Consider the following 12,087-nt stretch of genomic DNA (forward strand, 5'->3'; position numbering starts at 1 on the left):
CCCTCAAAATAACTTTAAATAATGATTCTAAACAAATTCTAGAGCAGCAGAACCCACAAAAAACAGAATAAAACAATTTTCCAGCCCAAGACAACTTAGAATATTGGCAGGAAAGGTCTGTTGCACCAGGATGTGAAAGAAATACAGTCCAGAGCAGGTTGTGCCGGCAGAGACCTGGCCCCAGCAAACCCAGAGCAAGCCTTGGGGCAACTGAATCACTGGCAGCAGTGGTAGTTTCCAGACCTCTCAGCCCACAGATGCCAAAGACAACTTAGAAGGTTAGCAGAAAAGGTCTGTCACACCGGATGAGAGTGGAGCACAGTCCAGAAAGGGTTGCGCCAGCACAGCCTGAGCCCCAGGAAACCAGGAGCAGGCCTTGGGAGTCACTGAATCAGCAGCAGCAGCTGCTTCCAGAGCTCTCAGCCTACAGATGGTAAGAGGGTTGAACAGCTGCTCAGAAGGAGATTATAAGCGTCTCTTTGTTAGCGCTGTTGCTTGCAGGCAGGATTCTGTTGCTTTGCCCGTACTTGGATCCAGGTCACGGTCCTGGGTGGCAATCCCAGGGCGAGGAGGAGCATTAGCACACCAGAGTGTGTGGCCACACTGGAGCAGGGACCCTCCTCACAGTTCCAAAGCAGAAAAGAATGCTTGTGGTCATTCACAAACCAGAGCATAGGCCTGGAGAATAGTAAATATCTTTCCATAGATCATACCATCTTGGAAGAACTGAAACCTTACAGGTCCCTAGAAGTATCTCTGAAAATAGCTGCACAAAACCCCTGAAGTTTGGGACAGTGTGCTCTCCACCCTGGAAGCAGAGCCCTACTTTAACAAAGAGTTAAAAGTCAAGTAAGAGGCTGGGGAAATGAGCAAACAATAGAAAAAAATTCTGACTGTAGAAAGTTACTATGGTGACAAGGAAGATCAAAACACTCAGAAGAAGATAACAAAGTCAAAGCTCCTACATCCAAAGCCTCCAAGAAAAATATGAATTGGACTCAGGCCATTGAAGAGCTCAAAAAGGATTTTGAAAACCAAATAAGAGAGGTAGAGAAAACATTGGGAAGAGAAATGAGAGTGATGCAAGAAAAAGATGAAAACAACAAGTCAACAGCTTGGTAAAGGAAACACAAAAAACTACTGAGGAAAAAAACACCTCAAAAAGGTAGACTAGGCCAAAAGAGGCACAAAAGACCAAAGAGGAGAGGAATGCCTTAAAAAGCAGAATTGGTCAAAGCTGGAATGGAGTGGGCACCATGGCTGGTATCACCACCATCGAGGCAGTGGAGTGCAAGATTCAGGTTCTGCAGTAGCAAGCAGATGACGTTGAGGAGAGGGCCAAGCATCTCCAGTGGGAAGTGGAGGGGGAGAAGTGGGCCCACTAACAGGCTGAGGCTAAAATGGCTACCTTGAACTGTCGGATCCAGCTGGTTGAGAAGGAACTGGACCATGCTCAGGAGTGCCTGCTGACCACTCTGCAGAAGCTAGAGGAGGCGGTGAAGGCAGCTGATGAGAGTGAGAGCAGTATGAAGGTCATTGAAAATCAGGCCTTGAAGGATGAAGAAAAGATGGCATTGCAAGAAATCCAGCTGAAAGAGGCCAAACACGTCACAGAAGAGGCAGACAGGTAGTATGAAGAGGTGGCCCGCAAGGTGGTGATCATTGAAAGGGACTTGGAGCACACAGAGGAGCGGGCCCAGTTGGCTGAGTCCAGTTGCTGGGAGATGGATAAACAGATCAGATTGATGGACTAGAACCTGAAGTGTCTGAATGCTGCTGAAGAAAAGAATTCTCAGAAAGAAGATAAATATGAGGAGCATATAAAGATTCTTACTGATAAACTCAAGGAGGCAGAGACCCATGCTGAGTTTGCTGAGAGATTGATAGCCAAGCTGGGAAAGACAATTGATGACTTGGAAAATGAACTGAAATGCACCAAAGAGCAGCACCTCTACATGCAAAGGATGCAGTTTTACTTGATAATTTCTTGAAAGATGATGTCTAGACTCTCTTTTTGATCATGGTTTTCAGGTGGTCCAATAATTTTTAAACTATCTCTCTTAGATCTATTTTCCAGGTCAGTTGTTTTTCGATTGAGATATTTTACATTGTCTTCTATTTTTTCATTCTTTTGGTTTTGTTTTACAATTTCTTGATTTCTCATAAAGGCACTAGCTTCCATTTGCTCCATTCTAATTTTTTTTTTTTTTTGGTGAGGCAATTGGGGTTAAGTGACTTGCCCAGAGTCACACAGTTAGTGAGTGTTGTCAGTGTCTGAGGCCGTTTTTGAACTCAGGTCCTCCTGACTGCAGGGCTGGTGCTCTATCCACTGTGCCACCTAGCTGCCCCACTCCATTCTAATTTTTAAAGAAGTATTTTTTTCAGTGAGCTTTTGGACTTCCTTTTCCATTTGGCCAATTCTGCCTTTTGAGGCATTCTTCTCCTTATTGGCTTTTTAGACCTCTTTTGCCATTTGGGTTAGGCTATTTTTTAAGGTATTATTTTCTTAAGTATTTTTTTGGGTCTCCTTTAGCAAGCTGTTGACTTGTTTTTCATGATTTCTTGCATCACTCTCATTTCTCTTCCCAGTTTTTCCTCTACTTCTCTTACTTGCTTTTTTGAGCTCTTCCATTGCCTGGAACTGATTCATATTTTTCATGGAGGTTTTGGATGTAGGAGCTTTGACTTTGTTGCCTTTTTCTGGTTGTATGTTTTGATCTTCTTTGTCACCAAAGAAAGATTCTATAGTCTGACTTCTTTTGTACTATTTGCTCATGATCCCAGCCAATTATTTGACTTTTAAACTCTTTGTTAAGGTAGGGGTCTGCTTGCAGTGTGGAAAATGTACTGTCCCAAGCTTTGGGGGTTTTTTGCAGCTATTTTCAGAGATACTTCTAGGGACTTGTAAATTTTCAGCTCTTCTAAGGTGGTATGATCAAAGGCGAGGTGTTTATTCTTTTCCTGGCCTGGGCTCTGATCTATGATTGACCACAAGCACTCTTTTCTGCCTTGGAACTGTAAGGGGGATGCCACCACAAACTCCACCACAGCAATGCTCCTCCTCTCCCCAGGACCACCACCCAGGACTGCGACCCAGATCCAAGCATGGGCAAAGCAAGAGAATCTTGCCTCAGTGCCAACAAAGAGACCCCTGCAACAAAGAGACCCCCTGCAATCTCCCTCTGATCAGCTGCTTGATCCCACCTCTGTCTGTAGGCCAAGAGCTCCAGAAGTAGCTGCTGCCCCACGGCTGCACCAGGACTGGGGCTGGACAGAGTTCCTCTCTCACCGTGGTCGATAGACCTTTCCTACTGACTTTCTAAGTTGTCTTTGGCACTTGTGGGTTGAGAAATCTGGAAACTAATACAGCTGCATGTGATTCAGTCCCCTGAGGCCTGCTCTAGGTTTGCTGAGGCCTGGTCTTTGCTGCACCCAAACTGAACTGTGCTCCTCTCCCAGCGTGGTACAAGAGACCTTTCCTGTAACTTTCCAGGTTGTCTTGGGCTGGAAATTTGTTTCACTCTGTCTTTTTGTGGGTTCTGCTGCTCTAAAATTTGTTAGAGTCATTTTTTACAGGTATTTGGAGGGGTTTGGAGGAGAGCTCAAGCAAGTCACTGCTTCTACTCTGCCATCTTGCCTCCACTCTCCATGTCAATTTCACCAAACCATGCAGCTTTCCCTTAGAGATCACAGATGGACTAAGGGCTGAGCACTTTTGGGAACAACATTTAAAGGAACGTAAGCACAATGCAATAATGTCCTTAAAAGCATATTGTATGATGTATGCATTTTGTAATTACCTTTTTTCTTGTTGTAGCAACCATTTATAAGACATTCCAGATAATTCCCCAGCTCCCCTTAGGCTGCATCTAATCACTTTTCTTCCTTTTGGATGGTAAATCTTTCTACCTAAACAATGCCCTTTCTTCATAGAAGAGGGAAGGAAGTATTAGCTTGCCCTACTGAGAGCTGAACATAGCCCAAGAAAAGACTCCACCAAGGGAAACCTCAATGCTCTGTAGCAAGCACCAGCCAAACCAAAAAGGTCATTCCAGGAGGAGTTTGCCAAAAAAGAGTTCAGGTTTTCAGCTTTAAGGTATCTTGGTGTGTGTTTTTTTTCCCTCTTTTTCTCTCTCTCTTAAACATTTGTATCAATAGCAAGCAAGCAAATTACACAGACAAAACCTCTCTGAGACCAAATTGTCTTTCCTCTCCTCATTCACTCACAGAATGCATCATGTGCTCCAGAAGTTGGGGTGTCTATGCCTATCCCTACTTCACATTCTTTCAAAAATAATGGGGTTTTTTTTTTGGTCACTGATTAGCCAAGTGAAATTCATCTCATTATCTGTTTTTGGGTCTGAAGCTGCTGCCTCTAAAAGTGCCATCTCATTGTGCTTTTTATCACTCAGTACTGGAGAAATCTTGAATAACTTGTGTACAAAACTTTTTTTAAAATTTTATATATTTTTTTTGATGACACTTTATTTCTTTCAGGTGGGGAGCACCAGGACCACCCCCACCCCACCTTCACCCCCACCTTGCTGTGAGTGCTCTCTGTCTGCAGCCCATGGGCTGGCAGTATGCTGATCTTTTTTAATTCTTTCTTTTTTTTTGGTGAGGTGTCTATTAGGTCTGTGTTAGGTTTGCATCATGCAGCTTATTGGCTTAAATGTACTGTCCTTTGATGTGGTCTATTTGGGAGCCAATCTGGAGAAAGAGGAACCAATAGTGCAAGTGTTTTGATACTGAAAATTGACAAAATATCTTTTGAAATAAAGAACCAATCCCTCCACAACAACAACAATAATAAAAACAAAAGCAGCAATGGTCAAACGGAAAAATAGGCCCAAAAATTCACTGAAGAAAAAAAACTCTTTAAAAAATAGAATTGCCAAATGGAAAAGGAGGTCCAAAAGCTCACTGAAGAAAAAATTCCTTAAAAAGTAGAATTGAGCAAATGGAAGCCAATGACTTTATGAGAAATTAAGGAACAATAAAACAAAACCAAAAAAAAATAGAAGACAATGTGAAATATCTCATTGGAAAAATAGTAGACCTGGAAAATAAATCCAAGAGAGATAATTTAAATGACTACCTGAAGGCCATGACCAAAAACAGAGCCTAGACATCATCTTTCAAGAAATTATCAAAGAAGACTGTCCTGATATTCTAGAACCAGAGGGTTAAATAGAAATTGAAAAAATCCACTGATAACCTCCTGAAAGAGATCCCAAAATGAAAACTCCAAGGAATATTATAGCCAAATTTCAGACCTCCCAGATCAAGGAGAAAATATTGCAAGCTGTCAGAAAGAAACAATTCAAGTATTGTGGAACCACAGTCAGGATAACACAAGATTTAGCAGCTTCTACATTAAAAGATTGGAGGACTGGAAATATGACATTCTGGAAGACAAAGGAGCTAGGATTACAACCAAGAATCACCTACCCAGCAAAACTGAATTGAATCCTTCAGGAGAAAAAAATTGATATTCAATGAAATAGAAGACTTTCAAGCATTCTTGATAAAAAAAAACAGAGCTGAATAGAAAATTTAATTCTCAAATACAAGACTCAAGAAAAGCACAAAAATATAAACAGGAAAGGGAATTCACAAGGGACTTAATAAAGTTAAACTGTTTATATTCCTACATGGGAAGATGATACTTGTAACTCATAAGAACTTTCTCATTATTAGGGCAGATAGGAGTATACATAAACAGAGGGCACAGGTGTGAGTTGATTATGAAAGGATGCTATCTTAAAGAAATAAAATTAATGGGTGAGAGAGGAATGTACTGGGAGAAAGGGGAAGAGAGAGGTATAAAAGGTAAATTATCTCACATGAAAGAGTCAAGAAAAAGCTTTTACAGTGGAGGGGAAGAGAAGGGTGGTGAGGGGGAGTGAGTGAACCTTACTCTCATTAGAATTGACTCAAAGAGGGAATAACACACACACATACTCAGTTGGGTATAGAAATCTATCTTACTCTACAGGAAAGTAAGAGTGGAAGGGTATAAGAAAAGGGGGGTAGTGATAGAAAGGAAAGCAGATTGGGGGAGGGGATAGTCAGAAGCAAAACACTTTTGAGGAGGGACAGGGTGAAAGGAGAATGAGAATAGAATAAATGGGGGGGATAGGATGGAGGGAAATACTGTTAGCAATAATAACTGTGAAAAAAAATTTTGAAGCAAGTTTCTCTGATAAAGGCCTCATTTCTTGAACATATAGAGAACTGAATCAAATTTGTAAAAGTAAGAGCCATTCCCCATTGATAAATGATCAAAATATATGGATAGTTTTCAGATGAAGTAACCATAGTTATCTATAGCCACATGAAAAATGCTCTAACTCACTATTGATAGGAGAAATGTAAATTAAAACAATTCTGAGATACTATCTCATGCCTATTAGGTTGGCTAATAGGACAGAAAAGGAAAATGACAAATGGTGGAGGGGGTATGGGAAAAATGGAGCATTAATGCATTGTTGGTTGTAGTTGTGAACTGATTCAACCATTCTGTAGAGCAATTTGGAACTATGCCCAAAGGGCTATAAAACCATGCACACCTTTTGACCTAGCAATACCACTACTAGGTCTGTACCCAAAAGAGATTAAAAAAAAAAGGAAAAGGACCTATATGAACAAAAATATTTATAGCATTCTTTTCTCGTGGCAAAGAATTGGAAATTGAGGGGATGCCCATCAATTGGGGAATGGCTGAACAAGTTGTGATATGTGATTGTGCTATGGGAAATGATAAGCAGGATACCCTCAGAAAAGCTTGGAAAGACTTGCATTAGCTAATGCAAAGTGAAATGTACTGTGTACAAAGTAACAGCAATATTGTAAAGTTAAAGCTAAGAATGACTTAGCTATTGTCAGCAATACAGTGATCCAAGATAAACTCTGAAGGACTTATGATGAAAAAGGCTATCTGTTCCCAGAGAAAGAATGATGGTGTCTGAATACAGATAGAAGCATACTTTTTAAACTTTATTTTTCTTGTTTTTTTTTTTCTGTTTTTTTTCACATGATTATTATGGAGATGTTTTGAATGACTACACACTTATAACCTATATTGAATTGCTTGCCTTTGCAATGAAAGGGAGAGGGGAGGGAAGAAGGAAGAGAATTTGGAACTCAAAGTTTTAAAGACAAATGTTAAAAATTATTTTTCCATATAACTGAGGAATAATAAATTAATAAAAATGGAAAAAATGGAAAAAAATGCTTGTGATCAATTGTGGGGGACAATTCATATACAAAGATAAAAACAAAACAGTCCCTGTGCTCAAGGAACTTACATTCTACTAAAGAGGTTGAGGGGTTCATCATGTGCACAGATAAGAAAATACAAAGTATATTCATATTAATACCTTATAATTAGTACATGGGCTGGGGGATCAGGAAAGACCTGTTACAGGAGGTGGTACTTGAGCATTGCTTAGAAGTAAGCTGGTGGGGTGGAGCCAAGATGGCAGAGTGAAAGCAGTGACTTGCTTGAGCTCTCCCCCAAACCCCTCCAAATACCTATAAAAAATGGCTCTAAACAAATTCTAAAGCAGCAGAACCCACAAAAAAAAAAAGAGTGAAACAAATTTCCAGCCCAAGACAACCTGGATGGTTAATCAGAAAGGTATATGGTGCCAGGTGGGGAGAGGAGCGCAGTTTGGCGTGGGCATGCAGGCCACAGTGACCCTGGAGCAGGCCTCAGAGGACTGAATCACAGGCAGCTGTGGTGGTTTCCAGACTTCTCAACCCACAAACACCAAAGACAACTTAGAAGGTCAGTAGGAAAAGTCTGTTTCTGCAGTGAGAGAGAAGCTAGTCTCAGCCCGAAGTGCAGCCTCGGGGTGGCAGCTGCTTCCTGAGCTTCCAGCCCACAAACTGAGGGGAAATTAGGTGGCTGATCAGAGGGGGTTTGCAGGGATCTTTTTGCCAGTGCTGAGGCAGGAATCTCTTGTTCTGCCCGTGCTTGGATCTGCGTCAAAGTTCTAAATGGTGGTCCTGGGACGAGGAGGAGTGCTGGGGTGGTGAGCTTGTAGTGGTAGTGAAGAGGAAATCTTCCTCACAGTTCCAAGACAAAAAAGAGTGCTTGTGATCACTCATAGACCAGAGCACAGGCCAGGAAAGGAGTAAACACCTCGCCCCTTATCATACCACCTTGGAAGAACTGAAAATTTACAGGTCCCTAGAAGTATCTCTGAAAACAGCTGTACAAACCCCCGAAACTTGGGACAGTACATTCTCCACATTGGAAGCAGACTTTTACCTTAATAAAGAGTTTATAACTCAAGTAATTGGCTGAAATCATGAGCAAACCTCACAAGGAGTGTCAGACCATAGAATCTTTTTTTCATAACAAAGAAGATCAAAACATACAACCAGAAGAAGACAACAAAGTCAAAGCTCCTACATCCAAAGCTTCCAAGAAAAATATGAATCAATTCCAGGCCTTGCAAGAGCTCAAAAAGGATTTTGAGATGCAAGTAAGAGAACTAGAGGAAAAACTGGGAAGAGAAATGAGAGTGATGCAAGAAAATCTTGAAAAGCAAGTCAACAGCTTGCTAAAGGAGACCAAAAAAAATACTGAAGAAAATAACACTTTAAAAAAAATAGCCTAACCCAAATGGCAAAAGAGGTCCAAAAAGCCAGTGAGGAAAAGAATGCCCTCAAAAGCAAAATTGGACAAATGGAAAAGGAAGTACAAAAGCTTACTGAAGAAAATACTTCCTTAAAAATTAGAATAGAGCAATTGGAAACTAGTGACTTTATGAGAAATCAAGACACTGTAAAACAAATCCAAAAGAATGAAAAATTAGAAAACAATGTGAAATATCTCATTGGAAAAACAACTGACCTGGAAAATAGATCCAGGAGAGAGAATTTTAAAATTATTGGACTATCTGAAAGCCAAAAAAAGAGCCCAGACATCATCTTTCAAGAAACTATCAAGGAAAACTGCTCTGATATATTAGAACCAGAGGGCAAAATAGAAATGGAAAGAATCCAATGATCTCCTCCTCAAAGAGATCCCCAAAGGAAAACTCCTAGGAATATTGTAGCCAAATTCCAGAGTTCCCAGGTCAAGGGGAAAATATTACAAGGAGCCAGAAAGAAACAATTCAAGTATTGTGGAAACACAATCAGGATAACACAAGATTTAGCAGCTTCTACATTAAGGGCATGGAATATAATATTTCAGAGGGCAAAGGAGATAGGATTACAACCAAGAATCACCTACCCAGCAAAACTGAGTATAATCCTTCAGGGGAAAAAATGGTCATTCAGTGAAATAGAGGACTTTCAAGTATTCTTGATGAAAAGACCAGAGCTGAATAGAAAATTTGACTTTCAAATACAAGACTCAAGTAGAACATGAAGAGATAAACAAGAAAGAGAAATCACAAGAGACTTATTAAGTTTGAACAGTTTACATTCCTGCATGGAAAGATGATATTTATAACTCATGAGACCTTTGTCAGTATTAGGGTAGTTGGAGGGAAAAAATTATATGTATGTGTATATATATATATATATATATATATACACAGAGAGAGAGAGAGAGAGAGAGAGAGAGGGAGGGAGAGGGAGAAAGAGAGAGAGAGAATTGAATATGAAGCAGTTATATCTGGAGAATAAAATTAAGGGGTGAGAGAGGATTATACTGGGAGAAGGAGAAAAGGAAAGGTAGAACGGGGTAAATTATCTCACAAAAAACAGAGAAGAAAAAAGCTCTTACAGTGGAGGGGAAACAGGGGAAGGTGAGAGGGAATGAGTGAATCTTATTCTCATAGGATTTGACTTAAGGAGGGAATAACATACACATTCAAATTGGGTGTGGAAATCTGTCTTACCCTACAGGAAAATAGGGGGAGAAGGTGACAAGAGAGCGGGGGAATGATAGAGAGGAGGGCAGATTGGGAAAGGAGGTAATCAGAAGCAAACACTTCTGAGGAGGGACAGGGTCAAAAGAAAGAATAGAATAAATAGGGGGGCAGGATAGGATTAAGGGAAATAGAGTTAGTTTTTCACAGCATGACTACTATGGAAGTGTTTTGCATAACTGCACACGTATAACCTATATTGAGTTGCTTGCCTTTTCAATGAGGGTGGGGAGGGAGGAAGGGAGAAAATTTGGAACCCAAAGTTTTAAAAACACATGTTCAAAAATAATGTTTTCACATGCAACTGAGATATAAGAAATATAGGAAATGGGGTACAGAAATCTATCCTGCCCTACAGGAAAGTAGAAAGGGATGGGGATAAGAGAGGCGGGGAGAGACAGAAGGGAGGGCAGACTAGGGGAAGGAATATTCATAATGCAAGCTATCTTGGGGTAGGGGGAGGGGTGAGATGGGGTGAAAATTTGGAACTCAAAATCTTGTGGAAGTAAATGTTGAAAACTAAAAATAAATAAATTTTTTTAAAAAAAGAAGTAAGCTAGGGAAGTAAACTAATAGTAAAATAATAATAAACTAATAGGTTCAAGTAAGAATACCAGACATAGAAAATAGTTTGGGCAAAGATACACAAACAGAAGAGAGGAATGTCATATATGGATAACATCCACTAAGTAATTTCAATTGAATTGGTGAGCAGGTAAATGAGAGTGATATAAAGTAAGACTGAAAAGGTAGAGGGGATCCAGATTGTGAATGGCTTTAAATGACAGGCTTAGGATGGTTGTTATTTTATCCTAGAAGCAATAGGGAACGACTGAGGGTTTTTGAATAGGGGAATGACGTGGTCAGACTTGTGTTTTAGTAATATCAGTTTGGTAGGTTCTTGGAGATTGGGTTGTGGAGGGGAGGGATTGGAATCCAGGAGGCTCCTATACTAATCCAAACAATAAGTAATGTTGATATTTATCTTAATTATATGAATAATCATAATAGCTAGCATTTATATAACACTTTAAGGGTTGCGTATGTAGAAATTATATAGATGTAAATGCTATTATTATATGTATATGTAATCTCTGATCCACAGTGGGGGCTACATGAGTAGAGAAGAGGGATGGATGTGAAAGGTGTTGTGTAGGTAGAATTAGCAAGACCTGGAAAGTGCCTGGCTGTGGGGAGGTGTGGGACTGGGGTGAGGGAGAGGGAAGAGTCAAGGAAGACTTAAGGTTGCAAATCTCATCGTCTAGCTCCATGGTTGTGCCATCCACAGAGATAAGGAAGTCTGAAGAAGGGATAGGTTTTAGTGAAAAGAATAGTCAGATAGGATGAAAACCAAGAGACAATAGTGTTAAGAAAATCGAGGATCAGATAATACTCCAGAAAAAGTAGTTGATAGTATCAAAGGGGCATAATAGGTAAGTAGAATAAGTCCATTAGATTAATCATTTAAGAAATTGCTCTCAGCTGTTAAGGACTTGTTATTTGTTTTTCTTTTTTCTTTCATTTTCTTCCAAATCACAGTATAGGGCTGTGGGGGGTATGGGGGGAAGGTGCAGGCCTGGGAATTGTTTACCACCTACCTCACCACCAGGAGCAACTTACAATAGGAAGCATATGATGGTGGGAAACACGTGCTGGCACTCCTCCTGAGAAGTGAAGTCAAGGACACTCCCAAACTTCAGTCCCTTGGGGAAAGGCTTTAATTTTCCTAAGCAGGATGATCCCAGATCTAGCTTTGTAGGAGAGAAGGGAGATTTCCTGAGCAGCACAAACTTTGAGAACCGAATATGGTTGAGTCCAAATTCAAGAGCTCCTAGGTTTGGAGTTCAGGCACTAGATGTTTTAGAAAGAGAATACCTGTCAATCCCACTCCTTAGAGAAGGAAAAATACAGTTCACTTGGTTCCTATGCAGCATCCTGCTTGATGAGAAAAGACAAATACCTCTTTTGAGGTTCTAACTATAGCTTAAAACCAAAGTGTCCATTACAGGTATGTTTACCATTACCAGAAACAAGGAAGACTAGAAATATAATAGAAGACTTGTTTCTTGGAATTTCTTCTACCTTATTTTAAGAGATTATTTGCTCCTACTTTACTTCTTTTAAAGAACACAATGTTCAAGTTTGAGAAATCTACATGGGTGGTTGCTATCAAGCTCCCAAAGAAGCCAACACC

The 12,087-nt window shown here is 40.2% G+C and overlaps 1 pseudogene; it reads left to right on the top strand.

Annotated features, from left to right (window-relative positions):
* Positions 1–1,256: 1,256 nt before the first annotated feature.
* LOC114028738 lies at positions 1,257–1,991 on the top strand (annotated as a pseudogene).
* The last annotated feature ends 10,096 nt before the right edge of the window (positions 1,992–12,087 follow it).

The sequence above is a fragment of the Vombatus ursinus genome, unplaced genomic scaffold (assembly GCF_900497805.2).
Source record: "Vombatus ursinus unplaced genomic scaffold, bare-nosed wombat genome assembly UNPS02014894.1, whole genome shotgun sequence".
NCBI lineage: Eukaryota > Metazoa > Chordata > Mammalia > Diprotodontia > Vombatidae > Vombatus > Vombatus ursinus.